This window comes from Arachis stenosperma, chromosome 5, assembly GCF_014773155.1.
Source record: "Arachis stenosperma cultivar V10309 chromosome 5, arast.V10309.gnm1.PFL2, whole genome shotgun sequence".
In the NCBI taxonomy this organism is placed as follows: Eukaryota; Viridiplantae; Streptophyta; class Magnoliopsida; order Fabales; family Fabaceae; genus Arachis; species Arachis stenosperma.
The window spans coordinates 23,662,679-23,678,370 of NC_080381.1; the positions used below are offsets into that span (position 1 = coordinate 23,662,679).

General features: G+C 34.6%; 1 non-coding gene across 1 annotated transcript; it reads right to left on the reverse strand.

Annotated features, from left to right (window-relative positions):
* Positions 1 to 8,923: 8,923 nt before the first annotated feature.
* LOC130983742 (small nucleolar RNA R71) lies at positions 8,924 to 9,031 on the reverse strand. The gene has a single exon (XR_009087720.1). It is a non-coding gene; the product is annotated as a small nucleolar RNA R71 (small nucleolar RNA).
* Between the last annotated feature and the right edge of the window lie 6,661 nt (positions 9,032 to 15,692).

Here is a 15,692-nt window from a genome sequence, read left to right on the forward strand (position 1 = left end):
GTAGTGTAGTACCCTCTTCTTAACAAAACCGACTACACACACTGCACCATCTATTATTACCATTAGTAGCTACTATTAACTTAAAACACCTTATCATTAATATTATTACATTACTACTTGGAGATTAGCATTACTTGCTGTCTTGTTTCCATTCATTTGCAATGTGCAAGGGGCCCGGGGTGGTGGGGTGTATGTGGGAGGTTGTTCTTCAAGAAGAGAGAGTAGTAAATGTACGTGATTTAATGTCGTCGTTCCAATGGGGAAAGGAATTATATTGTCCAGGAACCCCAGTTGCCCTTCCCCTTATGCCCATCATGTGTCACCATTAAACAATATTTAATTAATGCTTTCTCTACTGCAAACATATCCCTCTCCATCCTTTATGTTTTCTACTGCCATTCATTCAAAATGTGCCGCTTGTTTTTTTCTGTCAGTACTCAGTAGTCTCATCCTCCGAATCTAATACAAACCACCACCAAGAGATTCTATAACTATGCATGCATAGGGAAATAATTAAAATACAAATCACAATTGCCTTAGCTTTTGCCAGAATTACAACAATAATAATGGACATACACTACTACTGTAAAAAATTTTTTGGGGCGCAGTGCACTGTGACTTGACTGGGATTTTATGAATGAGTGTCCACATGCAATCACCTTCTTCCTTCTCTCCTTTTCAAGAATTTACTCTACTATCTGGATTAGGATTCACAAGAGCATGTGAGCACGTGTGCATAATATTCATATGCGGGCTTCCACATATTCAAACACATGTCTGCACGTGCACACGCACTTCTATCAATTCCCTACTTCAACTTAAAACGTAACTGTCTTTTATTTTTAGTTCGAGTTCTTCCCTTATATCAATTCCCTACTTGAATGCATTCAGTGTGTTTAATTTGGATTCACGTTTGCAATGCTTATTTTAAGATAGAAAGAACGATTGGTTAGATAATTTGACATGTTATTATTAAATGTCTTTTAATTATTAATTTTACATGAAAATAATTGTACATAAATATTTATTTTATTAAGTAAATTATTATTTTTGTCTTTAACATTTGGGTGAGTTCTAAAGTTGTTCCTGACCTTTTAAAATTGACTTAATGTTATCCTGCAGTTAAAGATCCATTAATAGAATTGACGGCGAGACAAAATTGAGACGATTTTGAAATGTTAGGGACTTAAATAGGATAAAAACGTTGGAGACAAAAACGATACATAGAAATAAATTTTAGTTTTATCCTTCAATAATATCAATTTTTTTTACTATACATAGTATTCGATTATTTTTTAATCACATCATCTAAGTAAATTACACTTAATCATATTACTGTCATTCTAAATAATTTTTTTATAATTTTACACTTAAAGTTATAAGTTAATATAAAAATATAAAAAAAATTATTTAGAATGAAAGTAGCCTGATTAAGTATAATTTATTTAGATGTGATTAAAAAATAATTGAATATTATATATAGTAAAAAATTGATATGATTAAAGAATAAAATTAAATTTATTTCTATGTATCGTTTTTGTCCCCAATGTCTTCGTTATATTTAAATCTCTAACGTTTCAAGATCGTCTCAATTTTGTCCTGCTGTCAATTCTTTTAACAGATCTCTAATAGCGGGACAATATTGAGCCAATTTTAAAATGTTATGGATAACTTTAAAACTTATCCTAAACATTGGAAAGAAAAATGATATTTTACTTTATTTTATTTTAATCATTTTTAATTACATCAACATATATATATATATATATATATATATATATATATATATATATATATATATCAGTTAGGTAGCGTTTGGTGGAGAGACAGAGACAGAAAGACTGAGACTGAGAGACAGAGACTAAGAGATAGGGATTGAAACAAATCTCAGTATTCTGTTTGGTGCAAAATGAGAGACAGAAATTGAAACAAGAATGAAACTCTAATTTAATTTGTACAAAGGGTAAAATTAGAATTAATTAATTGAAATGAAAGTATTTTAGGTATAAAATGTTATTAAAGTTTCAGTCTCCATCTCTAAAAATTTAAGTCATCTGCATCCCTACTTTTTGGAGGTACTGAAATACTAAAATTTTAGAGACAAAGACAAAAATTTTAGTACCAGTCTCTGAACTAACAAACACAATACTGAATCTCAGTTTCTCAGTCTCTGTCTCAGTACCTGAAAACAAACGCTACCTTATGAAATATCACAACTTACTAATAATTACCTTAATGCTTATCAAATTAAAGTCTACCTATAAGAATCCCCTTGGCAATCAAGCAATGTCTGTTGAAATAGCATTTCAACATTTACAACGAAAATGTTGTAACAAAAGTTTGAGAATAAAAAATAGTCATAATTTTTGTATTCTTTAATTACCACCAGAATAAATACATAATATTAAATATAATAAATATATCATTATAATATTGTATATATAAAATTATAAATATTAAATTAAATAAATAACTTTAAATTATTATCTCTCTAACATTATTCTTTTACAATAGATTCTATATGTTAAATGTATTTAACTATTCATCTTAAAAGGTGTTAATGTTATGCACATGTTCGTGCTCAAATCAGCAGCATACTTAGCTTGAAGATCCTCTGTCTCTTTTTTTTCTTCGGATCCTTTTGTGCACTTACCTGAAGGGCAAAAACCAAATAAGGGAAACAGAAAAGAAAATAAACAAGTCTACTTATGATATCATCCGTAAAGTGAAATAAATACATCCAAATTTGTTGGTTCACTAGAATAAAAATGATCCACTAAGAAACACAAATGAAAAATAATAGATCGGTTTTACCAAAGCCTTATTGATCACACTTTTTTTTCCCCTTCTCCTTCCTTTCCTCCATGAATTAGGACAGGGCTATTAAACAACATGAATGGGCTTTTTCTCGTTCCAGATTCCGTTTTCGTTGTTGTTCTCCATCAATCTCAAGTTCGATTCTTTTCGTTACTTCCAAAATTATTAGTTTTCTCCGGAACCCATTGTCATTGAAAGGGTATCCTATTCCTACCCTTGCATACATGTTCTCACGAGATTGGTGTGACTGAAGTCAAATATATAGGGTGGGTTTGTAAGTTTGTTACATGAGAGATAGGAATACAGAAATAAAAAATTTAAAAATATTATTTATATACTAAAATTAACTATTAAAATTAATTATTAATGTATTTGTGTTATTTAATTTATTTTTAATATGTTTTGTATTCTAATATGTATTTTATATTGTGACTGACTTTAATAACTAATTTTAATGTATACATAATATAATCCTAAAAAATTATGTTTTACAGATGAGATATTGACAGAAAATATATTAACAAAAAATACAATTTATTTTTTATTTTTTATTATTCTTATTAATTTTTTATAATTATATTTTTTAATATTATATATTTTAAAATTTTTTAAATAAATAAATAAAAATAAATTAAATTTTTATAATTTATTTTAATTTATCACAAAATAAAATATAAAAACATTAATTTTTATATATTTATTCTTTATGTCTTGTTCTTAATATAAATTTAATGTCTTATCTTATCATATTCTCACAACCATATACAACCTAATATAATAATAGTATGATACTAATGTACTGTATTTATAGTATTTACAGTGATATCTATCCTCAATTATTTAACTTTTTTCATTAAATTTATTCTCTTTTATGTTGTGATTAAATTCAAATAAGACTTCCGTTGTCTACTTTCTCTTATGACCAGAAAAAATTTCAAACCTCCAAGGGAAATGAAGATTGAATTATACCATCTTCATCTTTCACTTATACGCCGTTTTTAGTTAAATTTATTTTTGAAGCATTTCAGTATTTAGTTTCATTATTTGATGTTGGTTTTAGGAATTTTTTTATTTAAATTAAATAAATATATAAATTCTATAAATACATAAATAGTGATATATTTATAAAAATGTACTATAAAATACATTTAGGATCTTGAGGGTTTAACCTAAAAATAAACATATTTCGACGTTTGAAATCTCCTGCTGTGACTGGGTGACGCTGTCATATCCTGAGTGTATCCTGGATATGTATTAGAATAGAGATCGAGTACTGAGCACCCGAGATATGCGAAAATTGAAAATGGGATCTTAGTACCCGAGATAAATACAATTTCCTAATTCAAACCCCAGCATCTGAGATATAGTCAAGGGTGTAATTTGGGTCTCAACACTCGAGATATGTTTATTATGATTTAGGTGTCTCTGCACTCAAGATATATTGGAGAATAACTCTATTTATATAATTCATCTCAATACTACCCATTACACAATTCACAAACCAATTTTTTATTTTTCTTCTTTCTATTTCGTTCTGATGGAGAATAATCAATTCTTTTTTATTGTGGTTTATCCCAATGGGATAGTCAAACACGATGATGAAGGAGTAATTTTTGAGTCAGATAAGATTGTCATGTTACGCACTAACCGAGTTGATACCCTATATGCGCTAAAGATGGTCATGCTGAGTAATATGGGAGGAATAGGTACCAAGGAGATTGGGCGGATTACATATAGATTTCTGCACGCGCTTCCGAATGGTTCACTCCTAAACTCCAAAATGCACCATATTCAAATCTAGAGTCCTTTCTAAATTCAAACTGGAAAAATCAGACTAAGTCTCAGTCATACTAGTGATATCAAAATCTCAATTCTTCCCAATACAAGTCATTATCTCTCTCTATAATTCTATATCAAAACTCAGTCCCAATAGTATCAATTTATTCTCAATGTTTACTCTTAACCCGAAGTAAGTAGGACAAGGCCACAACTCTTGCATCTATCCAAGCAACTCAAATATCAATTAAACTCATTTCTATCATCCAATCACTAACAAATCATTTAGAAGAACCCTCAGCATCACCATCGCCAGTATAATAGATTTTTCAATTGTTCAAACACATACAAAATAATACAAAGAATACATAAATAGAGGGAACATATAAAGCAAGTAGCTTGATGAGCAGATAATTTATACACTTTTTGGCATTATTTTTAGGTAGTTTTTAGTAGGATCTAGCTACTTTTAGGATGTTTTCATTAGTTTTTATGTAAAATTCACATTTCTGGACTTTACTATGAGTTTGTGTATTTTTCTGTAATTTCAGGTATTTTCTGGCTAAAATTGAGGGACCTGAGCAAAACTCTGATAAAAGGCTGACAAAGGACTGCTGATGTTGTTGGATTCTGACCTCCCTGCACTCGAAATGGATTTTCTGGAGCTACAGAACTCCAAATGGTGCGCTCTCAACGGCATTGAAAAGTAGACATTCAGATCTTTCCAACAATATATAATAGTCTATACTTTATTCGAGATTAGATGATGCAAACTGGCACTCAATTCTAGTTCCATGCTGCATTCTGGAGTCAAATGCCAGAAACACGTCATAAACTAGAGTTAAATGCCAAAAACACGTTACAACTTGGCGTTTAACTCCAAGAGAAGCCTCTGCACATGTAAATCTCAAGCTCAGCCCAAGCACACACCAAGTGGGCCCCGGAAGTGGATTTCTGCATCAATTACTTATTTCTGTAAACACTAGTAACTAGTTTAGTATAAATAGAACTTTTTACTATTGTACTAGGTGTCTTTGACAGTATAATCTTTTGACCACATCTTTGGTCTCAGTTTTAATCTCTTATTCATCTTAGGAGACTATTGATCACGTTCATGGGGGCTGGCCATTCGGCCATGCCTGGACCATCACTTATGTATTTTCAAAGGTGGAGTTTCTACATACCATAGATTAAGGGTGTGGAGCTCTACTGTACCTCGAGTTTTAATGCAATTACTACTATTTTCTATTCAATTCAATTTATTCCTGTTCTAAGATATTTGTTGCACTTCACCATGATGAATGTGATGATCTGTGACACTCATCATCATTCTCACCTATGAACGCATGACTGACAACCACTTCCGTTCTACCTTAGACCGAACGCATATCTCTTGGATTTCTTAATCAGAATTTTCGTGGTATAAGCTAGAATTGATGGCGGCATTCATGAGAATCCAGAAAGTCTAAACCTTGTCTGTGGTATTCCGAGTAGGATTCAGGGATTGAATGATTGTGACAAGCTTCAAACTCGCGATTGTTGGGCGTGATGACAAGCGCAAAAGAATCAATGAATTCTATTCCGACATGATCGAGAACCGACAGATGATTAGTCGTGCTGTGATAGAGTATTTGGACCATTTTTACTGAGAGGATGGAATGTAGCCATTGACAACGGTGATGCCCTACATACAGCTTGCCATGGAAAGGAGTAAGAAGGATTGAAGGAAGGCAGTAGGAAAGCAGAGATCCAACAGGGACAAAGCATCTCCATACACTTATCTGAAATTCTCATCAATGATTTACATAAGTATTTCTATCTTTATTTTCTGTTTATTTATTATTATTATTCGAAAACTCCATAACCATTTATTATCTGTCTAACTAAGATTTACAAGATGACCATAGCTTGCTTCATACCAACAATCTCCGTGGAATCGACCCTTTCTCACGTAAGGTTTATTACTTGGACGACCCAGTGCACTTGCTGGTTAGTTATGCGAAGTTGTGAAGAAAGTGCTGAGTTATAAACGCGCATACCAAGTTGAGCGCCATTGTTAGAGATCACAATTTCGTGCACCAAGTTTTTGGCGCCGTTGCCGGGGATTGTTCGAGTTTGAACAACTAACGGTTCATCTTGTTACTCAGATTAGGTAATTTTCTTTTTATTTTATTTTCGAAAAAAAAATTTTCAAAAATCTTTCAAAAATTTATCACCTGTTTTCGAAAATTTTTAGAGTTTTTAAGAATGAATTCTAGAGTTTCATGTAACATGTTGAAGCCTGGTTGGCTGTAAAACCATGCCTAATTCCTGGACCGGAGCTTTATACTAACATTACATGATTCCTGGAATTTTGATTGAGGACTTTGGATTCATTACTTCCTTTTTCAAAAATATGTTTTTGAAAAATTTATTACAAAAATCCAAAAAAAAATTATTAAAATCATAAAAAATTCAAAAATATTTTGTGTTTCTTGTTTGAGTCTTGAGTCAATTTTTAAGTTTGGTGTCAATTGCATATTTTAAAATTTTTTTTTGCATTTTTCGAAAATTCATGCATGTGTTCTTCAGGATCTTCAAGTTGTTCTTGACAAGTCTTCTTGTTTGATCTTTAAAATTTATTGTTTTGTGTTTTTTGTTGTTTTTCATATGTATTTTTGCATTCATAGGGTCTAGGCATTGAAAATTTCTAAGTTTGGTGTCTTGCATATTTTCTTTGCATCAAAAATTTTTCAAAAATATGTTCTTGATGTTCATCATGATCTTCAAAGTGTTCTTGGTGTTCATCTTGACATTCATAGTGTTCTTGCATGCATCATAGGTTTTGATCAAAAAATTTTCATGTTTTTGGTCATTTTTATGTTTTTCTCTCTTATCATTAAAAATTCAAAAATAAAAAAATCTTTTTCTTATTTTTCCCAAAATCTCGAAAATTTGAGTTGACTTAGTCAAAAATTTTAAAAACTTAGCTATTTCTTACAAGTCAAGTCAAATTTTCAAATTTAAAAATCTTATCTTTTCAAAATCTTTTTCGAAAATCAAATCTTTTTCATTTTCTTATTAATTTTCGAAAATATTTAAAAATATTTTTTCAAAATCTTTTTCTTATCTTTATTTCAAAATTTCGAAAACTTTACTAATAATTAATGCGATTGATTAAAAAATTTGAAGTTTGTTACTTTCTTGTTAAGAAAGGTTCAATCTTTAAATTCTAGAATCATAACTTTTAGTTTCTTGTTAGTCAAGTAATCAAATTTTAATTTTAAAAATCAATTTTTTTTTCAAAATATCTTTTCTATCATATCTTTTTCAAAATTTTATCTTTTTCAAAAATTTGATTTCAAAATATCTTCCAACTTCTTATCTTTTCAAAATTGATTTTCAAATCTTTCTCAACTAACCAATTAACTTTTGTTTATTTTTTATCTTTTTCAAAACCACCTAACTAATTTTAGCTCTCTAATTTTTGAAAATTACCTCCCTCTTTTTCAAAATTCTTTTAATTAACTAATTGTTTTAAATTTTAATTTTAATTTTAATTCTTCTTTTAATTTTCAAAAATCACTAACCCTTTTTCAAAATTAATTTTCAAATTCTCTCCCTCTCATCTTCTTCTATTTATTTATTTATTTACTAACACTTCTCTTCATCTCAAGAATCTGAACCTATCTTCACCCTTGTGTTTGGATTCTTACCTTTTCCTTCTTTTATTCTTTTCTTCTTCTACTAACATAAAGGAATCTCTCTACTGTGGTAAAGAGGATCCCTATTATTATTTTCTGTTCTCTTCTTTTTCATATGAGCAGGAGCAAGGACAAGAATATTCTTGTTGAAGCAGATCCTAAACCTGAAAGGACTCTGAAGAGAAAACTAAGAGAAGCTAAATTACAACAATCCAGAGACAACCTTACAGAAATTTTCGAAAAGGAAGAGGAGATGGCAGCCGAAAATAATAATGCAAGGAGGATGCTTGGTGACTATACTACACCTACTTCCAAATTTGATGGAAGAAGCATCTCAATCCCTGCCATTGGAGCAAATAATTTTGAGCTGAAACCTCAACTAGTTGCTCTACTGCAATAGAACTGCAAGTTCCATGGACTTCCATCAAAAGATCTCTACCAGTTTTTAATTTGAGTTCTTACAGATCCGTGAGACTGTTAAGACTAATGGAGTAGATCCTGAAGTCTACAGGCTCATGCTTTTCCCCTTTGCTGTAAGAGACAGAGCTAGAATATGGTTGGATTCACAACCTAAAGATAGCCTGGACTCCTGGGATAAGCTGGTCGCGGCCTTCTTGGCTAAGTTCTTTCCTCCTCAAAAGCCGAGCAAGCTTAGAGTGGATGTTCAGACTTTCAAATAAAAAGATGGTGAATCCCTCTATGAAGCTTGGGAAAGATACAAGCAGATGACCAAAAGGTGTCCTTTTGACATGCTTTCAGAGTGGACCATTCTGGATATATTCTATTATGGTCTATCTGAGTTCTCCAAGATGTCATTGGACCATTTTGTAGGTGGATCAATTCACCTAAAGAAAATGCCTGCAGAAGCTCAAGAACTTATTGACATGGTTGTAAATAACCAGTTCATGTACACTTCTGAGAGAAATTTCGTGAATAATGGGACGCCTCAAAAGAAGGGAGTTCTTGAAATTGATGCTCTGAATGCCATATTGGCTCAGAACAAAATGTTGACTCAACAAGTCAACATGATTTCTCAAAGTATGAATGTATGGCAAAATGTATCCAACAGTACTAAAGAGGCATCTTCTGAAGAAGAAGCTTATGATCCTGAGAACCCTGCAATAGCAGAGGTAAATTACATGGGTGAACCTTATGGAAACACCTATAATTCATCATGGAGAAATCATCCAAATTTCTCATGGAAGGATCAACAAAAGCCTCAACAAGGCTTTAATAATGGTGGAAGAAATAGGCTCAGCAACAGCAAGTCTTATCCATCATCTTCTCAGCAACAGACAGAGAATTCTGAGCAGAGCACTTCTAATTTAGCAAACTTAGTCTCTGATCTGTCTAAGGCCACTTTAAGTTTTATGAGTGAAACAAGGTCATCCATTAGAAATTTGGAGGCACAAGTGGGCCAGCTGAGTAAGAAAGTCACTGAAACTCCTCCTAGTACTCTCCCAAGCAATACTAAAGAGAATCCAAAAAGAGAGTGCAAGGCCATAGACATAATCAACATGGCCGAACCTAGGGAGGAAGGAGAGGACGTGAATCCCAATGAGGAAGACCTCATGGGACGTCTCTCAAGCAAAAAGGAGCTCCCTATTGAGGACCCAAAGGGATCTGAAGGTCATATAGAGACCATAGAGATCCCATTAAATCTCCTTCTACCATTCATGAGCTCTGAAGACTATTCTTCCTCTGAAGAGGATGCAAATATAACTTGAGAGCAAGTTGCTCAATAATCTAGGAGCCATCATGAAGCTGAATGCCAAATTGTTTAGTAATGAGACTTGGGAAGGTGAACCTCCCTTGCTCATTAGTGAACTAGATACATGGGTTCAGCAAACCTTACCTCAAAAGAGACAAGATCCTGGCAAATTCTTAATACCCTGTACCATAGGCACCATGACCTTTGAAAAGGCTCTGTGTGACCTGGGGTCAGGCATAAATCTTATGCCACTATCTGTAATGGAGAAGTTGGAGATCATTGAGGTACAGCCTACCATATTCTCACTACAGATGGCAGATAAGTCAATAAAACAAGATTATGGATTAGTAGAGGACGTGTTAGTAAAGGTTGAAGGCCTTTACATCCCTGCTGATTTCATGATCTTAGACACTAAGAAGGAGGAGGATGAATGCATCATCCTTGGAAGACCTTTCCTAGCCACAACAGGAGCTGTGATAGATGTTAACAGAGGAGAATTAGTCCTTCAATTGAATGGAGACTACCTTGTGTTTAAAACCCAAGGGTGTTCCTCTGCAACCATGGAGAGGAAGCATGAAAAGCTTCTCTCAGTACAGAGTCAAACAGAGCCTCCACAATTAAACTCTAAGTTTGGTGTTGGGAGGCCACAACCAAACTCTAAGTTTGGTGTTGAATCCCCACATCCAAACTCTAAGTTTGGTGTTGGGAGTCTACAACATTGACCTGATCACCTGTGAGGCTCCATGAGAGCCCACTGTCAAGCTAGTGACATTAAAGGAACGCTTATTGGGAGGCAACCCAATTTTTATTTATCTAATTTTGTTTTTATTTTATTTTTCCTTTATATTTTATTAGGTTCATGATCATGTGGAGTCACAAAAGAAATACTAAAATTAAAAATAGAATAAAAAACAGCAGAAGAAAAAGCACACCTTGGAGGAAGGGCTTACTGGTGTTTAAACGCCAGTAAGGAGCATCTGGCTGGTGTTCAACGCCAGAACAGAGCATGGATCTGGCGTTGAATGCCAAAAACAAGCAGCATCCTGGCGTTTAAACGCCAGGAATACACCCTGAGGAGAGCTGGCGCTGAATGCCAGAAACAAGCATGGAACTGGCGTTCAACGCCAGGAACATGCTGCAAATGGGCATTGAACGCCCAAAACAAGCATGAAGCTGGCGTTCAACGCTAGAAACAAGCATCAATCTGGCCTTAAACATCAGGATTGCATGCGGAGGGCATTTTACATGCCTCATTGGTGCAGGGATGTAAATTCTTGACACCTCAGGATCTGTGGACCCCACAGGATCATCTCAGGATCCCTACCTACCCCAACTCACCTTCTCTCTTCTTCACCAATCACCTCAATCTCTCTTCCTCATCACCTCTTCACCACTCACATCCATCCATCCTTCTCACCCAAACCCACCCTACATGGCCGAAACACAAACATCTCTCCCTCTCCTCCATATCTTCTTCTTCTTCTTCTATTCTTTCTTCTTTTGCTCGAGGGCGAGCAACATTCTAAGTTTGATGTGGTAAAAGCATAGCTTTTTTTGTTTTTTCATGACCATTTATGGCACCTAAGGCTGGAGAAACCTCTAGAAAGAGGAAAGGGAAGACAAACGCTTCCACTTCCGAGTCATGGGAGATGGAGAGATTTATCTCAAGGGTCCATAGCCCAGTAGTAGTGTATTTGACTGCACATCAAGAGAGCCCACTCATGGACCTCAACAAGAGCATGAGGAATTCTCTCATCAAGAAATCCCTGAGATACCTTAGGGGATACATTTTCCTCCACAATTATTGGGAGCAACTAAGGATAGGAGCACCAAAATCACTAGGGATCAAGCAACAAAGGCAAGGAAGAGACATAGAAGAGCTCAAGGACATCATTAATCCTTCAAGAAGAAGACGCCACCATCACTAAGGTGGACTCATTCCTTGTTCTTATTTCTCTATTTTTCGATTTTTATGCTATATGTTTATCTATGTTTTGTGTCTTTACTACATGATCATTAGTATTTAGTAACTATGTCTTAAGGCTATGAATAATTCCATGAATCCTTCACCTCTCTTAAATGAAAAATGTTTTTAATACAAAAGAACAAGAAGTACATGAGTTTCGAATTCATCCTTGAATTTAGTTTAATTATATTGATGTGGTGACAATACTTTTTATTTTCTAAATGAATGCTTGAGCAGTGCATATTTTTAATCTTGTTGTTTATGAATGTTAAAATTGTTGGCTCTTGAAAGAATTATGAACAAAGAGAAATGTTACTGATAATCTAAAAAATCATAAATCTGATTCTTGAAGCAAGAAAAAGCAGTGAATAGCAAAAGCTTGCGAAAAAAAATTTGGCGAAAAAAAATAGAAAGAAAAAGAAAAAGCAAGTACAAAAAGCCAATAGCCCTTAAAACCAAAAGGCAAGGGTAAAAAGGATCCAAGACTTTGAGCATCAATGGATAGGAGGGCCCAAGGAAATAAAATCCATGCCTAAGCGGCTAAATCAAGCTGTCCCTAACCATATGCTTGTGGCATGCAGGTCCAAGTGAAAAGCTTGAGACTGAGTGGTTAAAATCGTGATCCAAAGCAAAAAGAGTGTGCTTAAGAGCTCTGGACACCTCTAACTGGGGACTTTAGCAAAGCTGAGTCACAATCTGAAAAGGTTCACCCAGTCATGTGTCTGTGGCATTTATGTATCCGGTGGTAATACTGGAAAACAAAGTGCTTAGGGCCACGGCCAAGACTCATAAAAGTAGCTGTGTTCAAGAATCAACATACTTAACTAGGAGAATCAATAGCACTATCTGAACTCTGAGTTCCTATAGAAGCCAATCATTCTGAACTTCAAAGGAAAAAGTGAGATGCCAAAACTATTCAGAAGCAAAAAGCTATAAGTCCCGCTCATCTAATTAGAACTAATATTCATTGATATTTTGGGATTTATAGTATATCCTCTTCTTTTTATCCTATTTGATTTTCAGTTGCTTGGGGACAAGCAACAATTTAAGTTTGGTGTTGTGATGAGCGGATAATTTATACGCTTTTTGGCATTGTTTTTAGGTAGTTTTTAGTAGGATCTAGCTACTTTTAGGGATGTTTTCATTAATTTTTATGTAAAATTCACATTTCTAGACTTTACTATGAGTTTGTATATTTTTCTATGATTTCAGGTATTTTCTGGCTGAAATTGAGGGACCTGAGCAAAACTCTGATAAAAGGCTGACAAAGGACTGCTAATGCTATTGGATTCTGACCTCCTTGCACTCGAAATGGATTTTTTGGAGCTACAGAACTTCAAATGGCGCGCTCTTAACGGCGTTGGAAAGTAGACATCCAGAGCTTTCCAGAAATATATAATAGTTCATACTTTATTCGAGATTAGACGATGCAAACTGGTGCTCAACACCAGTTCCATGCTGCATTTTGGAGTCAAACGCTAGAAACACGTCATAAACCAGAGTTAAACGCCAAAAACACGTTACAAATTGGTGTTTAACTCCAAGAGAAGCCTCTGCACGTGTAAAGCTCAAGCTCAGCCCAAGCACACACCAAGTGGGCCCCGAAAGTAGATTTCTGCATCAATTACTTATTTCAGTAAACCCTAGTAACTAGTTTAGTATAAATAGAACTTTTTACTATTGTACTAGGTGTCTTTGACAGTATAGTCTTTTGACCACATCTTTGGTCTCAGTTTTAATCTCTTATTCATCTTAGGAGACTATTGATCACGTTCATGGGGGCTGGCCATTCGGCCATGCCTGGACCATCACTTATATATTTTCAACGGTGGAGTTTCTACACACCATAGATTAAGGGTGTGGAGCTTTGCTGTACCTCGAGTCTTAATGCAATTACTACTATTTTCTATTCAATTCAGTTTATTCCTATTCTAAGATATTCGTTGCACTTCACCATGATGAACGTGTGATCCGTGACACTTATCATCATTCTCACCTATGAACGCGTGACTGACAACCACTTCCGTTCTACCTTAGACCGAATGCATATCTCTTGGATTCCTTAATCAGAATCTTCTTGGTATAAGCTAGAATTGATGGCGGCATTCATGAAAATCCAGAAAGTCTAAACCTTGTATGTGGTATTCCGAGTAGGATTCAGGGATTGAATGACTGTGACGAGCTTCAAACTTGCGATTGTTGGGCGTGATGACAAGCGCAAAAGAATCAATGGATTCTATTCCGACATGATCGAGAACCAACAGATGATTAGCCGTGCTGTGACAGAGCATTTGGACCATTTTTACTGAGAGGATGGGATGTAGCCATTGACAACGGTGATGCCCTACATACAGCTTGCCATGGAAAGGAGTAAGAAGGATTGAAGGAAGGCAGTAGGAAAGCAGAAATCCAACAGGGACAAAGCATCTCCATACACTTATCTAAAATTCTCACCAATGATTTACATAAGTATTTTTATCTTTATTTTCTGTTTATTTATTATTATTATTCGAAAACTCCATAACCATTTATTATCCGCCTAACTGAGATTTACAAGATGACCATAGCTTGCTTCATACCAACAATCTCCGTGGGATCGACCCTTACTCACGTAAGGTTTATTACTTGGACGACCCAGTGCACTTGCTGGTTAGTTGTGCGAAGTTGTGAAAGTGTTGAGTTATAAATGCGCATACCAAGTTGAGCGCCATTGTTAGAGATCACAATTTCGTGCACCATAGCTCAAATAGCATATAGATATAATTATTCAATAAGACAAGGCAAATACAAAATGCATACCCAATCAATACACACAAATGAAAATAATGCATGCCTGTTCTACTGGCCATGAGCTCACGTGTCATTTAAATTGCCAGAACCCAACATATCCGGTAACTAACCCGGATATAGAACACCACAACACGGAGCAAGTGGGACTAACCGCAACCCTTACCTCTTACCCGCTTAACCCAGAGCAAGTAGGACAAACCTCAACCCTTGCATCTTACCCAAGTAGGTGTTTACAATCTCAACCTGAGCAAGCGGGATAAACCTTAACCCTTGCATCTTAGCCAGGTGTCTCAAGTCTCAACTCGTAGCAAGTGGGATAAACTTCAACCTTTGCAGCTTACCCAGGTATCTTAAGTCTCAATCTGGAGCAAGTCGGACAAAGTTCAACCCTTGTATTTTACCTAGGTGTCTCAAATCTTTACCTGGAGCAAGTGGAACAAAGCCACAACCCTTGCATCTTGTCCAGGTAGGTGCTTAAAATCTCAACTTTGAGTAAGTGGGACAAACCACAAACTTTTCATCTTATCCAGGTGCCTCAAATATCAACCTGGAGTAAGTGGGACAAAATCGCAACCCTTACATTTTACCTAGGTGTCTCAAATATCAACTCGGAGCAAGTTGAACAAAGCCACAACCCTTGCGTCTTACCTAGGCAATCTATAATATTCATAGTCTTTAATCAAATTCACAAGTTATTAGATTCATAAATCTCCATTTCTTTTTCACTTCATTAATTTATTTATCTCGTGAGCGGAATGGCCATTGTCCTCACCGTGGGTGGGACAAAGCCACCATCCTCACAAAGCAATAGTGCACTGGGTAAGTGGGATGATACCATTGTCCTCGCCAATTCGGTCACTCAGACTATAGTTCATTATTATCATTGTCTTAAATTAGTTTCATAAGTTAGTATGTTCTTTTACCCTAATTCTTTATTAAGTAATCAATG